The sequence below is a fragment of the Marmota marmota genome, unplaced genomic scaffold (genome assembly GCF_001458135.2).
Source record: "Marmota marmota marmota unplaced genomic scaffold, marMar, whole genome shotgun sequence".
Lineage (NCBI taxonomy): Eukaryota > Metazoa > Chordata > Mammalia > Rodentia > Sciuridae > Marmota > Marmota marmota.
This window is the reverse complement of record NW_025999949.1, coordinates 29,764,478-29,785,291: the sequence shown is the minus strand read 5'-3', so window position 1 is coordinate 29,785,291 and position 20,814 is coordinate 29,764,478. Positions and strand designations below refer to the sequence as shown.

The window sequence follows — 20,814 nt, the reverse complement described above, 5'->3', positions numbered from 1 at the left end:
CTGTCACCACTGACCTGGGTGAGTGCTTTCTCAGGAGCCTTGAGGATTGAGAGACGTGTCCATTCAGCCACCTGGTCTCGGTAGCCCCAGGAAGGACCCCCAGCTTTGGTCTCCCCTTTCCCTCTCTTCCTGTGGGGCCTGTACCTTCCAGGGATGGGAATGTCAGGTCTGATTTAAGGTCTGAGTGGGAATTTCACACTCAGGAAAGGAAAACCCTCTCCCCATTTTTCTGATCCAGTTTTTGGGGTGTTCTTGCACCCAGTGTGGTATTTAAGACAGAACATGCCCGTCGTGAACTATGGATCAAGATCCCGACTGGCTTTGCAAAGGACAGGTGACAGGGGTGTTTTCCCCAGGCCTCTGCTCAGCTGCCTTTGTGACATGCTGGAGACATGGGCCCGGGGCTGCACAGAGCCTATGAGGACACATGGCCTTTCTGGGTCCGGGCCTCCTCTCAGGTCTGGGGGGGGACTAGTGAGCCCATGGAGATACAGGGCATATGAGGGGAGGGGCTGAGATCTCGAGTCACTGTCAGCACCAGCTCCGGAGCCCACCTGGATTGGGTACCACCCTGGCAATCTAGGACCCACGTGACCCAGGATGAGGGGATTTGCCTCTGCATTGCCTGAATGTGAAGTGACAATAAGGCTCTGTTAATAGGTTGTTTGGAAGATCGAAGATCGGGCAGCTTGAACCACCATGAAGGGTTTGAGGAGTCACTGTGCGTACCAAGTGCACAGTAAGTGCTCAATAAATTCAACCACCTCTGTCTATTAAATGTGCTGGAAAAACTCCATTCTGTTGCTCTTTGCTTCCTTTGCAAGGATCGCAGACTTAATGCATCACCACCTCCCCCCAAACACCATTAATTAAGGGCCCCAAGCCCAGATAACCTTGCGTGTCTGTTCTTAGCAAACTTTGGCTTAATAAGAATTTTCAAAATGTGTTTGTGGGTCTTTTAAAACCCCAGAGATCAGTATTTACGGCCCAAATGTGCAAGTGTATCAAAAGGATTTGACTGAGGCGCTGGGAAAGAAGGCTGCAGACTTCAAGAGGGAAAAGACAAGGCTTCAGGCTCTTTGCCCTCCATCTGCAGCTGCTGGGAGCTCTTCTGTTTGTCATTTAAAATCCCATGGGGAAAGGTCACGGGTCACCTGCGTGAGCACGCAGGGTGAGGCTTGATGAAAGGCCCCGGGATGGCCGCCCCTCGCTCCTTCCTACTCTGCCCCCTGCCCTTGCACTTCAGCTTGTGTGTGTGGACAAGGTGCCCAGACGCGGTGCCCAGAGTGCAGGAGGCCACGGTGGCCTTCACCGCACTCCCGTGGCTCCAGGGGACAGGAGGTGACTGAGGCTTCTGGGTTCTTTAGCTGTCACCCTTCCTGCTGGCAGATGTGGCAGTAGACGCGAGCTTCCTGGATCAGAGAGAGGACCTTGTTGTGCACAGCACCCAGGAGCCTGAGCTTCCTGCAGCCTTTCTGCCCGCCTCCCCCATCCTGTAGAGTTTTCTGCAAAAGTGTTTCCTACTAGCTGCCCTGTTTTATTTGACTTACAAGCTTGCAAAAAAGAAGGGGGTTTATCTGGTTCGCCTTGGTACCACCAGCATCCAAGAAAAGTCTTGGCGTGTTCTGGAGACCCAGTGGTTCTCGGTTATTCTTGGTATGACCAATGGTTTCTGGCTTCTCTTTAGAAGCCCACCTTAGGAGGGTCTCCATTGCAGTTGGCTGTCCCACATGCCAATCCTTCCTAGACACACCCTCACGGACACACCCATAGCCCTTTAATCCTTGACCTCTTAATCCAATCAGGTTGAGAATTCCAATTAGCCATTACAAGAGCCAAGAGCCTAGATCAGGACCCTGCTCAGGATCTTGCTCTTGGAAAATTCTCTGAACCTGGAAGAGCACCCACTTTGGAGGCTGGCTTTTCCTGATGGCCGCTGCTCTCAGCCCGGCCTCCTGCAGGGTCTCAGCTCCTCTCCCTGGAGCCTGAGGCAGGGACGTGGTCCCCAGGGATTGTGAGCAAGCATCCGGGCGCAGGGCAGGGCAGGGGACCAGGCAGCAGTGCCTGGGCAAGGACTTGTCAGGCCCCTGGAGGGGTCCTGCCGCCTGATCTGTGTGGGGCCCGGGAGCACCGCTCCTGCAGGGCAAGCCGCTCCAGCCTCATGCAGCTGTGTCCTTCAGTGGGCCTGTGGGCTCTCCAGGGTGGTGGCCCGGGAGGGAGTGGTTGCCTGCAGGTGAAGCAGCTCCTGTTGGGCCCCTGGCTGGCCAGAAGACAGCAGGAAACCTGAGCAGCCAGCTCAGAGAGGCAGGGCTGGTCATCAAGAGCTGCTGCTGGGCTTTTCTTAGGTAGCAAGTTACTGGCAGTGACCCTTGGAGCCACTTCCCTGGAAAAGCAGGTTTCGGGTTTCATTTCCTTGGGGGGGTCAGGCTACCCCGAGCCCCCGGCCCTGTGGGACGGCCGGAGAGATGTGGAACCATGTTCTTTTAAAGGGGCTGAAAGCAAACCTCGCCAGCCTTTCTCCTACGTGCCCTGCTCTGCACACCCGCAGGAGGACAGTCCAGGGAAAGGTCACTGGTGCTTCTGCTCGTAAGATGGGAGGCAGTGCAGGGGACCCCCAGGGATTGTCTCCGAACAGTGGCTGCTGCTCCTGGCAGCTCAACCCCAAATGTCCACAGCAGCTACTCTGCACTATTTCATGTTTACGTCATTGGCCACAGTCCAGGGGTCCATGGGGCTGGCCTCCGTTTCCCCACTTAGCAGATGGGTAAACAGAGGCTCGCTGCCACCCCACGGCCTGAACTTTGATATCACAGTCTCCCACCCATTTTCCCCAGGACAGAGGACACCACACCTGGGGTCTTGGTCTCCCTTGCTCCCTTGTAGGCATGTTCCTTCCATCTTCCCAGGGGAATTCACCTCCAGCCTGAAGCCCGCCCTGCCCAGCCCAGCTTGCTGACTGCCCCCCTCTTCCTTGGCACATGGCATCCCGTCCCATCCTCTCAAGGGCTGAGCGCTACCCTCCCTGGCCACTCTCCCCCGTGTTACCTACTGCGGGGCACGAGTTGAAACCAACCAGAAACCACAGTACCCATTCTGTGTCCTGAATGGACTTCCAGGTTCCCTGACCACTAACCCCCAGCACCGAGGGACGGAGGGAGGAAAGGCTCGACTCTTTCCCCGAAGGGAAGGGAAGTGGTTTTGAAGTGACTCAAACAAGGGCTTGTGGAATGGTGCCAAGTTCAAGCTAGTCCACCCACGAGGTGGCAGAGCTGGACCTGGGCCTTCAAGCCGGTGGAAGGGGTCAGTCTCATTTCCTGCTAAGGGAGCAGGAGGCAGTGGAGTAATGCCCAGGCTGGCCTCAGGAGACTGGGACTCTGGTCCAGGCTTTGAGGCTGGCCAGCTGTGTGACCTTGGGGACGTCACTGGGGAGAGGAGTCAGACCCTCCACCAGCCCTCCCACCCTACCTGTCCTTTTGTGCTTCTGTGACTGTGCCCCCTGGGGTGCCCAGCCTTCCTCTCCCCTCCTCCCAGCTCCTTCCTGCCGCCTGCCTGGGGGACCAGCTCTGGCTGCTGGCCCTGCACCTCCCACCTCCCACACAGTGGGAGCGCTGGCCCTGAGGATTTGCTGAAAGAGCAGCACTGGGTTGGGACCCAGCCCCTGCCCGTAGGCGCCACGCAACGTACCCAGCACTACCCGCCCTACCACAGGAGGCGGGTACTCTTGTCACCCACCTCTGCAGATGAGGAAACTGACTCAGAGACAAAGTGCTCCTGCACGGCCACCGAGCTGCTACGTGCCAAAGCCGCGTGGAAGGCAGATGTCCTGAGCCCCTGCTCAGGGATCCTGGAGTGGGAAGTGGGTGTGTGCTGGTCAGCTCTGCTGCATAACAGACCACCCCCAGAGCTCCGTGGCTGGTAATGGATCTTGTTCACGTTACAATGAGCCAGTGGTGGCTGCCTTCAGGCGGCTGTGGATTGGCCTCTTCTGTGGGTCCTCTCAGCCTCAGGTCCAGGCTGAAGGCCATCCCTCGCTGGGGCGTGCCAGGTTCATTCCACAACAGAAGGGACCACGCACCAAGGAGTGGTGGCATTCCAGCCTTCTTCCAGAGGCCACACACCTTGCAACTGCTCACACCCTGGGCAGAAGCCAGGACCTGGCCAAAACCATGTCGGGGTCAGTGAGGTGCTGTCCTTCCAGAGCGAGGCGGGGCTGGGGGTGGGGATAAAGATGCACCTCCTCCAGGCCTGGCCACATCTGGCCTGAGGCTCCATCCCTTAGGAGTGCGGGCACCTGCTTCACCGAAGCCCACCCTGCCCAGCTTCCTCGTCTGTACAATCGGCCGAAGCCTCAGCCCTGACCCGTCCAGCGTGGCCATAATACAGCACCCCTGGCCGGGCTCAAAGGCAGAAATCGCTCTCCTGGCAACTCTAGATTGGCACCTGGGATGGGGCGTCAGCAGGCGGGGTCTGGCGGGGGCTCTCCTGGCAGCTCTCACCCCCCTCGCTGGCCTTTTCTCTCTGCCTACAGCAAGAGATCCCTCTGCTGCTTGACTTCCCCAAAGGTCCCCAGATCACTGGATTCAGCCTTTTCACATCGTGACCTCATTCACCCCCTTCCTGAGGGCCCTGTCTCCAGATGCAGCCCCCTCGAAGACAGGGACTTCAACCTAGGGGTTGAGAAGGGACGCACAGGCAGGTCCTGCTTCTTTGTGGAGTTGTGATGGTGTCGGTGGGTTAGACACTTCGAGGAAGCTCTGAACAACAGCCAGGCTGCCCGCCCCTTGCCGGGAGCTTGTCCTGTTTGCTGATGCGGCCTCTCTGCAATGGTGGCGCCTCGTCGAGTTTATATCTACACCCATGAAATCCACCCCAGTTCATGGCACAAACTGGGCTCAGAAAAGAGAATTTCTGACTCGTTCTGGGAACCATGAGGCAGCTGTCAGGACCCAAAGGGGTTGGAGGGACCCTGGGCTGTCCCCTAGCCACGTTGCTCAGCAGCCCTGTGACCTGGGGCACGACCTTGTCTGACGCCCACCAGGCTCCGCACACTAGGGCACAGAATGCTTTGTCAGCAAAATCTCAGCAGGTTTTGTTTTCCTATGACCTCCTGTGCCTGTTCCACAGAAGGAAGTGGGGCATGTTCAGGCCAAGGTCGACCCAGGGAGATCTGTTTCAAAAAACCCATCTCGGGCGATCCAAAGTGACAGTGCGTCTGCAAGTCCCCTCCACAGGTCCTGTGTCCCCCAGCAAGGCACAGTGATGACCGTGCATGGCAGGGCTGGGATGGAGGGACCCTGCCCCGTGTCTGGGCTGTCAGTCCTGCTGGGAGCCTGAGTGTGGTCGTGAACTTGGGCAGCGCCTGGATCCAAGCAGCGAGGCTAGAAACCCCGACTTCCCTCCTCGTCGTGTTCTGCCCCCATCTCTGGCCTCGCCCCAAGGAGCTGTGTCTGAGGCCCCTGTCAGCTGGGAGGCAGATGAGCGGACAGTCAGCTGGCCTTCCCATGTCCTCTGCCTGATGTGGCTGGGCGATGGTGACCTTAGACAGTGCTTCATTTACCTTGACTCTCTGAATGGCCTCAGCAGCCCAGGGTTTAGCCCCAGCATCGTCCCCCCTTACGGATGAAGAAACAGAAGCAGTGACAAGAAGGTGGGCAGCCCCTGAGCACAGCCGGGACCTTGAGCCAGGCCGCCTGGCTCCTGAGCACCACATTAACGTCAGTGTCCGCGGCCCCGGCCACGCATTCGCGATGGGCAGGCAGCAGGCAGTGGGCTCAGGCTCGTGGCCGTGGGGCCGCCCCGGTGAGGAGAAGTCCAGGGGCCTGGACCCTTCAGAAGTCCTTTTCTCCTCGCCCCTGGGGGGAAGGCACAGGACACACCTCGCTGGTGACAGGGCTCAGGTGGCCGTGACTGAGGCAGCTGCAGGCCCCGCCCTCGCTTGTCCTCCTGAGTGAGGCCCCTTGTCCCACTCAGCCTTCCAAGACCACAGTAGCCCCTGCCCGGTGCTCAGACCCCAGCTCTCCCCCTCAGCGGGGCGCGTAGTTGCCTGTTTCCTGCCAGTTAGAGTATCCCTGCTGCTCCTGCCCCAGGGTGACCTGTGACCTGCCACCAGCCCTGTTGCAGGCACCTCTGTGGGGGGGGGCGTGGGGACTCGGACCCCAGTCCCGCCCTCACTGCCAGGAGCCAGCCAGTGCTCAGCCTCCCCTGGCCTCCTCCCTGCAGAGCGGGAGGCTGGGCTGCCTCTAGGGCAACTGTGAGGTGGGTGTGCATGAATGGGCTCAGCCAGGTGCCCGCACACGTGGGGCCGGGAGAGGGGGCACGCTGTCCACTCGTGTTCTGTCTGCTCATCTTGTCACTCCCCGCTCTTGGGACAGCTATGCTCCGCCAACCCCAGCTTCATAGGTTGGGTGACGCCCTTGGGGTGGGCACTCCAAACTAGCATTTCAGAACAGGAAGTGGTCTCAGAGCTCAAGTGTGCAATACCAGCTTTCCTGTTATCTTTGGGACAGGAAGTGTGAGCGCAGGCCTGCTTGCTCCCGCCCAGCGCTCTTTAGGTAACTGTGCTGTTCTCACCAGCTCTCGACAGGGCTAGGCCACCTCACTAGCAGAAAACCTTTACTCTGTCTGTATGTCTGAGTCAAGCACATTGTAGAAACTGTCTCTCCTGGTGGTAATTCTGAACATTTCATTTGTTTTTCAGATGAAGACACTGAGGCTCATAAAGGTTAAGGAATTTCACTGAGGTCACACAGAAGGTAAGTAGCAGAGCTTGGATTTGTACTCAGCTCCCTTTGACTCCAGAAGCTGTGCTCTTGGATTGCCTGACTTCTTTGCCTAAAACTGTGTTGAACTGATTGTCCCCTTCCACCAAAAGATGGAGTCTCAACAGGGGACACCTGGGACTATCCTGTTTTGGTGAGCTCATGCAGGCTTCTGGGGGGACAGGGAAGAGCCCCAGGGCTCAGAGCTGAGAAGGGGGTTGTACTAGATACAGGTCGCCCTGTTCCCCATGGGTATCTGCTCAGGAATGAGCCCTTGGTGGCTAATAGAGGCCCAAGTTCACCCACCCGAAAAGTCCCTCTGAGGATCCAGCCTGTCTAGGAACCCGGCTCACAGCGGGGCCAGGTTTCTGCTCATGGGCCGTTGGCCTCACCCTGCCCAGCCACAGGAGCCCAGAGGGCAGGGCCTGCCACCCTCACTGGCCACAGGGTGGTTTCGTTGGATTTTTGGTTTTGTTGTTTTGGCAAAAACCAGAGGAAGTCCGTGGGCCGGGTCCTGCCCTCCCCGCCCCCCCGTCCCCCCCCCCCCAGGATGGCTGATCTGCTCAGTCCGCTCAGCCACGAGGGGAAAGCCTCCAACACAGGGTCAGAGACCAGAGTCACTTGCTCCCGCGCGACGCTGTCTAGGCTGACTCGTGGTTGTCATTATGATCACTCGGTCCTCCATGTGAGGACTCTGGGGCCCGAAGGTGACCAAGGTGACCGCTGCTGGTGATGCACAAGCCGGGAACAGGCTTTGCTCCCCGGATCCTGAGGGCTGTGCTGCGTCGTGGCCCTCTGTCTTTGGTCCACAGTGTCTGCTGAGGGCCGTTCTCAGCAGGGGCCGGGTGGTGAGGGGCGGCCTTCTTGGTGAAGTCATTCTGTGTGCTGTGAGCTGGGGCCGAGTGGCAGAGTTCTGAGGCAGGGTGGCCAGGCCTCTCCAGGGAGGGCATTTGGGCAGAGCCATGAGTGCAGGGAGGGAGCCAGCCCCGTGGAGTCCTTCCGTGATTCCTTCCGGGGAGGGCAGATTCCTGCACAGGGAGCAGTGTGTACTAAGGTCCTGGGGCCGGCACACACCTAGTGTGCCATCCCACGCTGCTTCTCTGGTTGCCTCGGCCCTCCACCTGCACAGCAGCTCCTCATCTCTCTATTTCCTCCTCCTGTCGTTGCCAAGGGCCTGTAGGAGTGTGGACGGAGTGGGGGCTGGGTTCCGAGAAAACTCAGGCAGTGGAGCAGGGAGAGCAAGGTGCCTCTCTAACAGGAAGCTGCTTGTCTTAATCCCCTGCAGCACGCTGTGATCTACTGTTTCAGGCCCATCTTTCTAAGCAGACAAAGAGCCTGGATTCATCAACCACAGGACAGGCTGCCTGGCTAACCTCACGCTGTCCTCGGGGAGGGAGGTCTGGCAGGCAGAGTCCAGGGGGCCAGTCGGGTGCAGGGGCGTGCAGACCTGTCCTGATGTGACCATCAGACTGAGGCTCTGGGTGGTGGGCTCCGTTCTGCCCTCTGGCAGATGGTGGTATTGGCACCTGGAGGCTCCTGTGGGCAGCCCCTGGGGCTGGGCGTGCTAGGATGCACTCAGGGAGTTAGGGGCCCCCGTTCTGTCTCAGCGCCTCTGCAGTCTGTGCACAACCTTGGGCTGATCCTTCCCCTCGCTGAGCCTCAGAAGATGACGCAGAGAGGTGGAGGCATCCATGTGTTTCTCTGGGATCCCGAAATGCCATTAGTCTTGCGTCCAAGCCTCGGCAGCAGACGTGGGGACGAGCCTTCTTCCGTCGTCTCCCCTTGGGTTTGCAGAGCTGTGTACTTCGCGGAGAGGCCCCCGTGAGTGGGCACTGCCTCGCAGTCCTGCCTTGGCTGCCCAGAGCTGCAGACCCTCGTCGCCTTCCCGCCTGGGCTGCGGCTACACAACCAGAAACTCATTTCCGCAGGCAGCAGAATGGCTCTTTCCTCGGGGCCCAGAATGGCTTATTAAGCCTTCCACTAACTGAGTCTCATTCAGCTGGAAAAATAATAATCAGAAAGCAATTTTGCCTGGTTACTGGTCTGTGAGCTCCTTCAAGTTTCTCATAAGGAATGTTCTAAAACCTGCAGCCCAGGGAGGTGCGAAGCCCAGCCCTGCGGCTCGTCCCTGAGGGGCGGCTGGTCCCTGAGGGGCAGCCTGCCCAGCGGTCGGCCGCGCTCTGTCCTCTGCGACCACCGCTGGGTCTGCCCTCTGTCCATCTACCTGATATCACGTGGGCCACCAAGAGGAGCGGGCAGGGGCATCCTGCTGGGAATACAGCACTGAAGACCCTGTGTGCCCACGCCCCCAATGACAGTGCAGCTCCACCCGAGCTCCTTCTCGGTGGGTCAGAGAGCCCTTGGCTCAGCCCCTCGCCATCACAAAATGTAAACATGCAAAAGTGTCTGCTTCTCTGTGTCGTCTGCTTTCCCCAGTATCTGCCCCAGGTCATCAGCTCCACTGGGCGGTGTTCACTAGCCAGGGCGGACATCCCTCCCCCTCAGTCAAACTCCACTCCTGGCCTGTCCCCTGGGGACATCCGACTCGTGGGAATCCTGGAAGGAGGAAGAGGGCCAGAGGCCGGGCAGGGTCCTGGGGCATTGTGCTCAGCTGGGGAAGTCACCTGGGGGAGGGGGGGAGGGATGGAAAGTCATTCCTTCAACAGGGCCAGACCACCCAGAGTACAGTGCTCTACTGTGTGGAGAGTGGAGGAGTCTCGCAGCTGCCACGTGAGCTTCGGGTTTTGTTCTCAGTGTGGAGGGGCACAGCCTGGCCCTGGTTGTGTGCACCGACCAGCTAATCCCCAGCCCGGGGTGTTTCATGGCAGCTGGCAGCAGACACAAGACCCCTGCCCCTGAGGCCAGGGACTTGCAGGCACTTTGTACTCACTGTTCTACAGGTGGCCTGAGCTGTTCCCCTGTGTCCTCAGTCCCAGGGGTCTGGCAGAAGGCCGAGATGGACGCCTGCCATGCAGTGGCTGCAACATGGGCCACTTGGGCCCCACCTGGGGACCCATCTTGTGGTAAACAACAAGCAAGCGAAGTTTCTACTTGGAGGAAGCCTTGTCTTGTGTCTTAGGACCAGCTGCAGACTGGCGGGCCCCTGGGCCCTGAATGCCTCCAGCAAGACCTGCAAGAATGGGAGAGGGAGGGTCTCCAACCACAGGCAGGCACTGGAAGTTCCACTGCGACACTTCTGTGCACAACCTTGGGCTGTGGGGTTGGACCAGCGGCCATTGCTGAACTTCTCTTAGTCTCTTCAATGGGCACAGTGCCTGCCTTCCAGGCAGTCCTTAAAGACGGGTGTGATCACTCTTCAGGGAGCACGGTGGGGACGAGGGACTCAGCTGCATCTCCGTTCAGCCCTGCATGACCCTGTCCGGTGGTGGTGGCAGCTGGTGAGAGGTTCCAAGGTGGGGGCCATGCAAAGGGGCTTCTCCGTGGACTTGGCATTGGACGCAGCATCCCTGACTTGAGTGAAGGGCAGGCCTTGAGTCTGTGGGAAGGGCATTCTGGGCAGGGTGGATAGTCCACACATGGTTCCCGCACTTGGGAGCCTGAGGACTAGCCCAAAGGCCGATGTGGCTCAAGAGGGTAGGCCAGGAAGGCATGGGAGGCAGTCAGACAGAGGCAGGGGCTGCTTTGTGTAGGGTCTCGCAGCTGCCCCGTGAGCCCCAGGTCTCCTTCTCAGTGTGGAGGGACCCCTGCAGAATTTTGGGTGGGGGTGGCTCATGAGCAGGCAACAGCAAAAAGGAGGGACGGAGAGGCCTCCGTATGCAACCTGATCCCCTCAAAGCCAGAAGCTAACAATAGCCTGCCTGGGGCCTGGCAGAGGACAGGAAACGCCCGGGTCAGAAAGGAGACTGTCATGAAGGGAGGCAGATTGCACCCCTTTTGTGTATGGAGCCTCAGCTCAATCAGATATTTTCTAAATTTGGGAGACAATTGCAGCTCAGCCAGCCTACCCAGGGGCTGAGCTCACTAAACAGAAAAAGTAAACGTTCGTGGGACAGATCCAGGTCTCTGTGTATCAGGAACTCTGATTCTCTTCCAGCCTGATGTCACACCTGCAAGGCAGAGAACCCTGGCGCCTAGGCAGAGTGTGGGGACCTCAAAATACAGATTGAATCTGAAAACCACAAACTTCTTACCCACATTTATATGAGGAAGCAAAAAACCTCCTAGGTTGTGATTGTTCCTTTTGTTTACTGAGAACAATGGTGTTGGACATGGCTCTAGGACACCAGACACGTACACATGAAAACTGCCATTCACAAAATGTGCCTGCCAGTGTCTTCCCTGGTGTGTGGGGGGGTCATTCGTGGAGGGAAGGAAGGAGAGGGTGGAACACAGGGAGCAGAGAACCCAGGCGGCCCCTGTGCCCTGCACAACTGGACAGGCTCTGGGAGGAGCCCTCACACACACCTGCAGCCCCTCTGCGGATGTCGGGGCTAGTGGGGTCTTGGAGGGGGTTTCTGGCCTGTATCCGTGTGTCCTCCTATTCCCAGGAGCAGCTCTAGGCCTCCCACTGTCAGCCTTGGTTCCTCCTCAAGACCAAGGAGAGCAACTGGCCCTTTGAAGGCCCGCCTGTCGCACCACATTCTAGGAACTCAAGGCCACCTGTGTGTCTTAAAGCAAATGGAGCAGAACAAGGTGTCTTTAGATGGCCGCGCGCCCCACGTGGGAGGCGCTTTAATGGGCAGCAGGGTTTGTGCCGTCCAGTCTTCCACCCCCAGCTCTCAGAAGGGACATTGGCATGGAATGGTGGGAAAACCCAGTGCTGAATGCCCACCTCCTGGCCAGCTGACCGTCCGCAGCCGCGAGTCTCCCTGCTCAGCGGGCCTGTCCCACCAGCTCAGCTCCTCGGGGGAGTGGAGTGTGAGTAGCTTGTGTGATCACTTTGGGAGGAGAGGGGGCTGGGTGGGAGAAGCTCCCTGTCATGTGGACAGGCTCTCGGGGGCCGGGAGGCACTGACTGTGACCGGCTCTGGAGCCAGTCTGCTTGGATCGCCTTTTAGGTACAGAATGTCGCACCCTGGGCCACGTGACCTAAGCTTTCTAGGCTTCATTTGCTCATCTGTAAAGTGGGTGTGTGAAGTTTCAGTGGAACCAACCTGAAAGTTCTCAGGCCTGCCGAGCGCCACGCGCACCACGCGCACCACGCGCACCACGGGAATGTTGGCTCTTACTGGGGCAGGGTCTGGCGGGGACACGGCCCTCCTGGTAGCCAGGGCGCTGCTTTCCATTCTGCACTCGAACTGCCCGAGTGCTCCTCTCTGCTCTGCATGCAGAAGTGGGACGTGTCTGGCTGTGGTCAAGAAGCTTGTCCAGGTCACACGGCGGATGAGGCTCTGGAGCTGCTGAGCCCCGGCCTCCTGTCTGTCCCTGCTGGGAAGGAATCCAGGTCTGGGTTCCACCTCAGGATGTCCCTGAACTTGCCTGAGCAAGTAAACAAGCAGCAGCTGCTGAGCAGTTCGTGACTACCGATGGCACTAGGCAGGAAGTGAGAACAAGGGCCACCAGGTTCCAGCAGAGGGGGACAGCTTGGGGTGCTCCCCAGCCCCCAGAGGACTGCGTGGTTTAGAGTGTGTGGCCCCAGCATGTGGCTCTCCTCACAGGCACAGCCTGCATGCCCAGGCTTCTCATCTGGTTCTGACTCTGGAATCCGTTGCCTGCTGTGTGGCCATCAGTCAGTGGGTGGCCTCAGCCCTCCCTGACTCCAGTTCTGTGCTGTGAAAGGGCAACTTTGTTATGAGGATCAAAGGAGCCTCCTCCCGAGTCTGTGCACGGCAGGGACAGGTCTCTGCCCCTCCCTCCTCGGCTGGCAAAGTGTGTGGACTTCCCCAGGACCAGCTGCCCCTGGCTGCCCCTGGCTGCCCCTCAGCACTAGGATTTCTCTCCATGGCTCCAAGCCTCCCGTCCCTTGGCTACTTCAGGCTCTGGAGCCGCCCGGGTGCTCGAGTATTACTGGCCTCTGCCGCCTGGACTGACTGGCACGTTACCCTGCTCTTTCCAGCCGTGACCTCACCAGGGCCGCCTGGCCTCAGCTGCCTGAAGTCCCCGTCCCTGCAGTGCCAGGGCCTGCTCCTCCGCTCCAGCCCCCACGCTCCCAGTCTCCCCAGTGGACTTGCTCAGAAATCCCTTTGCCCAGGGCCAAATTTTCCTCTGCTTCCCAGTGCAGGCCTCTTGCTCCTCATGTTGCAGGGATCTCTTTGGGGCTCCACATACTCCCCTGGATGCAGGTGCATAAGAAGATCCGTGGATCTAAGTTCCCTGTGTGCAGCTGTGAATGTGAGAACACAGCCAGGCTACCACCTCCTCACCTGGCCCTGATCCCGGTGACAAGCTTGCCCAGGCGAGTCTCCAACCCACCCTTCTGAACCTCTGTCTGCTTCAAGGGAGTGCTTGTTTTCTCGGGGAACCCCAGCAAGAGGTGCCGGGTTAGAGGAGGAGGGTTTGCATGAACAGCAGCGACGGACGAGGGCGGGGGATGAGCGAGAGTTGGTGCGGTAGGAGAGGGGAAACCGAGACCCCAAAGGAACAGGCCTCCTCGGTCACTAGATGGAGACGGGCTGCCCTCTGGATCCCCATGGAGTGACCTGTGAGCTGCCCTTCCCTCCAGGCCCCCTCTGCCTCTGTGCTCACCACAGTCCCTGGTCACGAGCCAGCTGTGGCGGTCCTTCCTCGGTCCCAGGGCCGCATTCCAAAGGCCTCCACCTCCCTGTCTGTAACTGGGGCTGGCTGCCCCACCCCCCAGGCCCTGATCTGCCTGGTTTGTGCCCTGGCCAGTCCCTCAGGAGCTGTGTGGCCTTAGGAAGGCCTGGCCTCTCCGCACAGCTAACTCCTCTGCAAAGCGGAGCTCAGAGCGGCTGCCTGAAGACCCGGGGCACTTACACGGACACTGCCCGGGATGGCAGGCCAGGTGCACACAAGAAGAGATGGTCGGGGCTGCCAAAGAGACCTGAGGTCTGGACAAGGAAGAACACAGCCAGGGGCCCCAGATCTGGCCGGAGACCTCCTGTGGGTTTTTGCAAGAACTAGAGCCAAGATCCTTTCTGGCAGCCTAGCAGGAGTTGAAGGGGTGAGATGCAGGTGACAGGGGCCAGACCCAGAGGGCGGCTAAGCTGAAGCCAGCCCAGGAGCAGCCAGGGCTGCGGCCACCTCACCGGGTGCCTCCTGCTGGCATTGGGCGTTTGATGGAGACGGTGCTCTGGAGGGGCTGGTGGCTGTCACAGGGAGCCCCAGGAAGGAATGCAGGGCACCTGCACCTGAGTGCTGCAGGACAGACCCTGCTTCTGTGCCGGCCACAGGCCACACCAGTGACAGGTCTAGAGGACCGCCCCAGTTGATGAAGCGCTGGCAGCAGTTGAATGGGGTTGGAGAGGATTCTAGAAAGAGGGGCTACCTGAGGCGGAGGGAGTCAGCTCTCTGGCAGGTGTCTGGAGGAGTAGCCTGGTTCTCCCATGTGGAGGGGGAATCAGGCCACCTGAGGGCGCTGTCTGTAGAGATGACACCTCAGTGTCCCCTGGAGTGTATAACAAACAGGACCGTGGGGCCATCTGTGCTGGCGAGATGGTGATGGGGCACTCTAGGTGGCCGAGGAGGGCACTTTAGTGGAAGGGTCACTTACAAAGTTTCATTGTGGTCGAGGAAACAGGGGTGGTGTGGTCCCTGGGATGGAAAGAGTGGGGTGTCTCCAGCCCTGAGCTCAAGGGACAAGAGGACAGAGACTCACTGCTTCCCTCGACAGAGCCCATTTATGGGCAGGACATTTTACAGAAGCAAGAGACCATCAGCCCTTGACTGCCCCACAGAGCGGGTTCCAGGCAGTGACCAGCCTACCCAGTGCCGTCCAGTGCCCTCCCTCCATGCTCCTGGCCACGTCCTCTCTGGCGAGGGCCAACATCGTGCCTGGGATCGTGGCAGCCACTGATGGACTCAGCCCCTGAGTCACTGGGGCAGAGGAGGTGGGGGACTACGTGTAGAGGAGAGCAGACACCCAGCTCGCTGCCCGAGCCTGGGTGGTCACGGCTGCCTGAGCACACACGTGGCAGCCCTCCCTGGCAGGCAGTGCCAGGGCACAGGATGACCCCGTGGGCGGAGCCGTTCTGTCACACCTGACTTTGCCTGAATTGCCACCAGCTGTGACCCCACACCTAGTCAGAAACGCCCTGGGACTGCTTCTGGCTTCCAGGATGTGGCCCACACCCCCATGGGTAGTGACGGCAGCCTGTGCCCTCAGCCCCACCTGCCATCCTTCCTCCGCTGGGCGCTGCCCCTGACCTTTCCTGAGCTTCTTGGACTCACCTGCTCTCCTTTGCTGCTGCCACGCCTGGGGGGCTTCTGTCCCCTGCACCCAGCGACCTGCCCACCCCGCTGGGCCCTGGCCACTGCCAGGTGCTCAGGACAACTGCTGGCCCATCCACGCTTCTGCTTCATGGTAGGGCAGTCTGCTGTATCAGGGGGATCTCCAGAGGGGCAGAGCCCACGGCATGGACGCCTGTGCAGTGCCTCATTTAAGGAGTCGGCTCACGCAGTCCTGCCTGGGGCTGTCAATCAGGAATGCGCAGGGCAGGACCTGCCTCACACCTCAGTCTTGGGGCTGGTCTTGCTCAGTGGATGGAGCCCACTCACTGGATGAGAGACCCTCCTTTCTTCCGTGTGGATGTTGACCACATCTGTTAAATACCTTCCCGCCAGCCCCCAGGCTGGCTGGGCCACACTGCCAGGCACGGTGGCCCAGCGGAGATGATCCATCCAGCCACCCGCTGCAGAGTGTTGTGTGATCCCTAATTTCCTCAGCCTCCGCCCCAACCCCGGGAGGCTGAATTAAAGGAAGGTGAGGCTGGAGGTCACTCTCCTTATCCTGGCCATCCGCTGCCCAGCACTGGACGGAGCAACTGCTTGGCAGCAAGTGCCCAGTGAGTGGTGAAGGAAGCGACGGAAGCAAGAGGGGAATCTGCAAAGGAGGAAGGCAGCGGTGGCCATGGCCAGGCGACGTGTTGGACATGGGGGTGGCGGCCCGTGTCGCACTCACGAGCATGTATTCTCCACACCCAGTGCTCGCACACGTGCTCCTCACTCGCAGTACTGAATTCCTCTAGCAACGGTGATCCCAGGGCAGGTGACATTGGCTATATCAGTATAGTCACACGCTTTCTGATGACAGGGATCCCTTCTCAGAAGTGCCATATTGTGCGCTCCCATGATCCTGTGACTGTCACTGAGGCCTTGCCAAGCCAAAGGGGTGTGGACGGTCACCGAGGTGGCCTCTCGATGCCATCTAGACCCTTGGTGAACATGAGACATAAGAGGTGGCTGCCAGCAAAACAGTGTGGCTTCTTAGGACGAGCACTCATGAAATGCCGATGTCAAGGTCATGGGCTCAACTAGTGCCGCTCTTACCAAGGTCATGCCCTGCTCGGCGTCAGATGCTGGCAGTGGTGAGGCTTGTCTGTACCAGTGTCACCAGGAATACTTGTGCCCTGCTGGCTGTGACAGCTCCAGTGTCATAGACAACAGCAATGACCACCATCGCATAGAAGGTCCTTAAGCAATTCCCGATGGCCCCAGTACTATTCCTCCTTTCCTGGGGGTCGGGAGTTGTTGTGGGTGCTTTTCGCCATCCGTAGATGGACAGCGCTGATTCTGATGTCTATTAAATATTCCAGATTCTAAGTATCTTGGTTATAGCAGAGGGGTCTTGTGAAGTGACCATCAGGGCTGACCGAGTACCTGATAAATTGCTCTTTCCGTGAGCCCAGAGTGAGCCAGGGCTGGGATCATGGTCCCATTTTGCAGAGGAGAATTGGCTACCTGAAGTCCTGAGGTGGTTCCTGGCTGATGCCCTGGGGAGGGCCGTCTCCTTATCATGGAGATCAAGGCCACCTCTCGGGCCTCCCTCGCAGTGGCAGATGTCTCTGGTTTTCTGGAGAAGCTGGGTCTGATGGCGGGGGCGAGAGTGTGCGGATGCAGCTCAGCCAGGGGAGTGCAGCTGCCTCCTTCAGGGTGGGTGGGGATTAGGTGGGTTCATGCTGACTGCCACCTGCTCCAAGCTGGACAGCACATGCTGTGCACCATGACGCTGCCACCAAGGAGCAGGGATGGTGCACCCCTCCTCTGCACTTCCTTGCTGGGGCTCAGTGCGCCACTTTGAATGTATGAGCTGCGTCGACTCATTTCCCTCTCTGCACAACCACGTGAGGCAGGGACTAGTCCATCCCCACATTCTGATGAGGAATCCGAGGCAAACCTCCAAGTGGTCCCCGCTGAACCTTTGTTGGAAGACCTGCAGATACTTGGGCCCATTGCTGCAGCCCGGGGCTTTGAGGCCAGCAGGCTTCAGGAGGCCAGCACAGACCAAGACGGTCCTCATCCTGGAGATGGAGGCAGATGGGTCTGGAGGCCAGTACCCAGGTCTGTAGGCAGCTGCAGCTGCCCAGCAGCCCCCCAACCCGTGCAGGCAGGAGGAAGGTCCCTCTGCTGCCCACCCAGCGTCCTTGGCCGACTGAGGCATCGAGATCCCTGCCGGCAGGAAACTGCAGCCCCGGCTTCCAGCCCTGCAGCTCCGGGGCAGCATGGAGGAGGTGGGGACAAAGGCCCACTCCAGCAGACAGTGACCTGCACTGGGGGCCTGCAAGAAGCAGGACACCCTAAGAGCTCCGGGCCAGACAGGGTCAAGGCACAGGCAGTTACATCTCCAAATCAGAATTTGTGCTGTGAACTGGCCCCGCGTCAGCCCCGACCCTGGCCTTGGATCATAACTGCAAGTTCCTCGAGGTCTCCTTGAAGGTTCTGCACATCTCCATCACAGAGGTCCCCCTGCGTGACAGCCAGGGAGCCTGCAGAGCCACAGACATGAGCAGGGAGAAGGTCTGATCATCCAGTGATGGCAACATGTGGCCAGAAGGACTCCTGAGCCTAGGGGAGGGACAGGTGGCGGGAGGCCCAGGCCAGGGCTGGGCTGCATCCACCCAGCGAGGCTTCCGGGCAGGCGCAGCCTGCAGCTCTGACTCACTGGGTCGCGGCTGCTCCTGGGGCCGATGTTCTGAATAGGGAAATAGAGCAGAAATCAGACACTCCCTGTAACAGCTCAGAGGCACGAGGGACTCTGCGCAGGGTACACTCCGTTTCCAGAGCCAGCACCTTCTTCCTGGAAACCCAGGCTTAGCAACCAGCAGATGTGCAGTGGATGGGAAAGGAGGGGAAGAAAGAGCAGGGAGGGGCAGAGTCAGCCATCGGTCCCACGTCTGGAGGACACGGTGCTTGGTAGGGAGACAGGGGCCAGGCCCTCTCTGCCTCTCCTGGTGCAGGGACTCACCCCGAGCCTCTGCTTCCTCATCTGGGAGGTGGGGGTGCGATGTATAGATTATTGTACCCAGGGTCCCTTTGCCAGGAAGTAGCTGATACAGCATTTGCACCCAGGGCTGCTGTGGCCTCAAATGGGGACAGTGAATCTGCAGACTGAAGAACAATGCCTGGAGCATGCCCCGTGGGACACTGGCAGCCAGAGTTGAGAGGGGCTGGCCTGTGCTGGGTGCTGTAACTCCCAGAGGCTCCAGAGGGTGGCGCACCAGCGTTCCTGAGCCTGTGGGAAGAGGATCCCAGGGATCCAGGAGTGGAAAACTGGAGTGACTGGGAGCTGAACTCAGGGGCCAGAGAGAACCGCCAACTCAGGCGGGTCTGTCCCTGCAGCCCCCCCCACACTGTCCCTCAGGCCACTGCATCCTGTCCTGAGGCACGTCTGCTGCTGAGCACTCAGGGTCTGGAGACCTGGGCCCCTCCAGTGCATTATGACCCCCTCCTGGCAGCCCCTGAGAGGTCCTGGCCACTGAAGCAGAAAGCAATGAAGCGCCAGGGTCCAAAGCCCTGAGCAAGGGAAGCAAGGAATTCTGTGGGTCAGAGGCAACCTGTTGGTTGCAGCCGGTGTGTACTGGCTGGTGCCTGGTTTCCCTCCATCTTTTACGTAACTCTGGCAGTAGGACAGGCCAAAGCACAGAATTGATCTACGTCGCACACCTACTCTGCGCACAGAGCTGAGCTGCTCACTGTGCGAGTCACTGCATCCTACAGGAGGCCCTGATGAGCATCATGAGCTCCATTGTGTAGACTCAGGAACCAAGGATCAGAGAGGTGAAGTGCCTGGCCTATGGCACACAGCCAGGAATGAGGAGGGTTGGGAATTAAACTTGGGTCTGAATGTGACATTTTTATTCCAACAATTGTTGGCTGGGATCCATTGGCAAATTCTTCATGCAAACACAGTTGATGGATTCCAACTGTCCAGCGACCAGGCTGGGGCTGGAGAGCAGATTGGAAACGTTGTTCTTCCTTCCACTGGCCAGACTTACTCTGCGAACCCTGTGCCACCACGGGAAGCCAGCCAGCCAGCGTCCCCCCAGGTCAGGACACAGGAAGACCTGGTTTTTAGTGACCAGAAGGCTCACAGCAGCTGGAACCCAGAAGGGACCGGGAAGTCACATGGGTGGGGGTAGCTGGTGTGTGTGGAGGGCCTCTGGTACCCAGTGAAGGCTGCCAGAGCTGGCCTTGGGAACAGGGAGGTGGTGGCTGCAGAGGCTGCGCTGATCTCTCACTTTGCAGCCTGTGGACCTGCTGGGCTTGCCCTCCCCGTCTGCTCGTGGCTGGTGCAAGGAGATACGCTGGGCACCCGAGGGCCCTCCGCCCCCACAGTCTCCTCTGCATTCTCCAGGCCCCTAACACATATAGGACACCCCTCCAGGTCCCAGGAACACAGAGGAGCAGGGGTGGACACCGTGGTTTCCGGGTCTGGCTATGGCAGAAGCTGCGTTAGACCGTAGAAGCTGAGAAGCTAAAACGGACGGGTAGGGAGATGAGCACGTGCGTGGGTTCAGGACAGCCACGTTCCAGGGGACCAAGAAGCTGGAGCGAGGGGACCACACAGAGGAATTCACGGCTGCGCCCCTGTTCTTCCTGTCGGGCGTCCTCAGTGTCCGAGTTACCTGGGTTCAGAGTTTAAGAAACCAAGCAGAAAGGAGCAGCGGGGACACTGACAAGCCACCCTGGGGTGGGGCCATGTCACGGCACAGGGGACAGAGATCTGAGAGAAGGGCTGTGTGAGGAAGGTCTAGGCTTCAGAAGCCTGCGCCCTCGGGAACGGTGACCAGAACCACGCCAGGTGCCCAGGAGGCCAGGCCCAGCCCAACAGGAGCACCGTCCCTGGGTCCCTCCGCCGTCAGCTGACTGCCCTCCCAGCCTCCCGCGTCACCCCGGATGTCCACGGCAGCCGGGCAAGCCTCGCGCAGGACCAGGCGTCCAGAGAGGGTGGCGAGAGGCCAGGTGGTAGGAACAGCCCCACTGTAAGCAGCCACCCCAGGGCGGCCGAGGTGGACCTTGAAGACACTGCGATCGTCACTTGCTAAGAAACAGACAAGACGGAGAAGGCACTGAGAGCCGGAGGTCATCAACAGTGATCAGACGGACGTGCTAGAAGGAAGAGAAATGTGACCCGGGGAAGGACTGAGGTGTGATTCCAGCAGGCTGTGCAGGGTCCTATGGAGGGGTGCCATCCAACAAGTGGGGAAAGACCAGAAATGAACCCAAGAAATGGCAAGAAGAAGAGAGCCCAGGAGAGGAGTGACCGACACCACTGTGGGCGCCCCGGCGGCAGAGCCTGTCCTGGCTGTGCCTGCCCCCTTCCCTGGGGCTTGTCTGCAGCTGCGGTGGTGCCCGGGGCGTGGGGAGCGCTGCCCGCCGTTCACAGGGGCTCAGTGAACATCCTCCCTCCGCGCTGTTCTCCATTCACAGTCCACGAGCTCCAAGATGTCCTCTTTGTCCCTGCTAATTGTCCCCAGCTCCCTGTTGCGGGGCGGGGAGGGGGTGCTGACCCTCTCCAGAGGCCCCCCTGGTGGCAGCCCCGACTCCTGAGTCCCACTGTGCCAGTGACCTGCTCAGGCGCACACACCCCACGCCTCTCCAGGATTCCCGCGGGGCCAGGGGCTGATGGCCACTCTGCAGCAGGGACGGGGTCGCACCCCTCTGCTCCCTGGATGGGGTCACCCCAACCAGCATCAACCCAG

At 59.6% G+C, this 20,814-nt stretch overlaps 1 protein-coding gene across 4 annotated transcripts in view; it reads left to right on the top strand.

The window, feature by feature from the left end:
* The window catches only part of St3gal1 (ST3 beta-galactoside alpha-2,3-sialyltransferase 1), a 73,946-nt gene that overhangs the window by 35,282 nt on the left and 17,850 nt on the right, over positions 1-20,814 (top strand). For 3 of the 4 annotated variants that reach the window (XR_007347254.1, XM_048802165.1, XM_015486506.2), the window contains exon 2: positions 6,698-6,752. The gene's annotated coding sequence lies outside the window, so the exon portion shown is untranslated. Of the gene's footprint in view, positions 1-6,527; positions 6,552-6,697; positions 6,753-20,814 lie in introns of those variants that run through there. The other variant, XM_048802167.1, reaches the window with a different exon arrangement.